Here is a 1423-nt window from a genome sequence, read left to right on the forward strand (position 1 = left end):
CCGAACGCGGAACCTTGTCGGTTAACTCGGTTTCGTCTCAAAAAGAGCCCACAACTCAACTCAGTTTCGACCGAAAGCCAAACCCATGACCCAACTCAATTTCTCGGTTAATATACACATGGCTAGCAAAAGAAAACAGATTACATGAAAAGCAAAAAACTATTTCAGTACATAAGCATACAGTAAGCAAACGCAAAAACATAGTCCAAAACCATGCATATGTCATCAAAACAATTGGAGTGCAACACAACAAACAAATATAAAGACCCTCAGCGACTGAATTGCAATTTTCAGCCAATAACAAATAATTCCCAAAGTCATACATGTGAAACTTATAAGACATGAAACTTTAATTTGATATACATTCACATGTTTGACATAACCAAGTATATACAAACTAACGTCTTTATGCTTGGTTCCGCACCGATAGCATACACAATTATATTTGGTACTAGGACGTGCCGATTTGGTAACTTCAAATATTTTGTTGAACAAATGGAGACAAAAAAACAGTAAACACTAACCAAAAAGTACAACTTCAAGCAAAGACGAAAAAACAAACACACATGCATGAGCCAAACAATAGAGACCAGCAACCAAAAACAAACAAACATGATCACCCAAAGACTAACCAAAGGCAAAAACAAAGACGTACAACCACAAACATTTTGTCAAACAAATGGAATGCAACACACCAAACAAACATAAATAGCCTCAAAACGCAAAGAAACAAAAGAAAGAATCCATTGAAAGACAACAAACAAATGTACCTATGACAAAATGAGTTCACAGCCCCGTTTCTGTCCGCCATCACCTGTGATACAATAACAGAGTGTCAAATAACAATACAAAAAATCATGATAGATATCAGACGAACCAAAGGAAAGAATGACGAAGACGAACCAGAGGAAATGATGAGTAAGAAGAAGACACCTTCACATAGTCAGGTTTTATGAGTTATGAAAGCCAGATTGTGTGGTAAATGTTAAAATTGAAATTGTGAGCTGCAATGAGGTAAAAGAGACACGTAGCAGGATACTTTGCACATGTAAATGATGAAATGAACGTTCAAACACTACATCTTAGATGCAGGTGTAGTAAAACATGGTACACACTTGGATGCACATTGTACAAAACTATGATGCCTACTTTAGATAAAATTGTAATATAGTAAATGTGGCGTCCAATTTGAAGAATTATAAGATTTAATTGTTTTATGTTATCTTTTAAGTATGGTTCGTGGTTGTAATAAATATGGTTATGTTACCTACGGGTGTAAGTGTATAAGAAGTATATTTCCGTTGCACTAATTTACATATTTGAATTTTAAAAACTGTATTGCATGTATAAACCCAACTTCTAAAATATTACCAATTTAAGGGCGTTTCACCTACATAGGAGGAGGGACAAGACCTTGAGAGGT

The sequence above is a fragment of the Bidens hawaiensis genome, unplaced genomic scaffold (genome assembly GCF_021521415.1).
Source record: "Bidens hawaiensis isolate Kalapana, Puna unplaced genomic scaffold, B.hawaiensis_p1.1 tig00027390_1, whole genome shotgun sequence".
NCBI classification, from domain to species: domain Eukaryota; kingdom Viridiplantae; phylum Streptophyta; class Magnoliopsida; order Asterales; family Asteraceae; genus Bidens; species Bidens hawaiensis.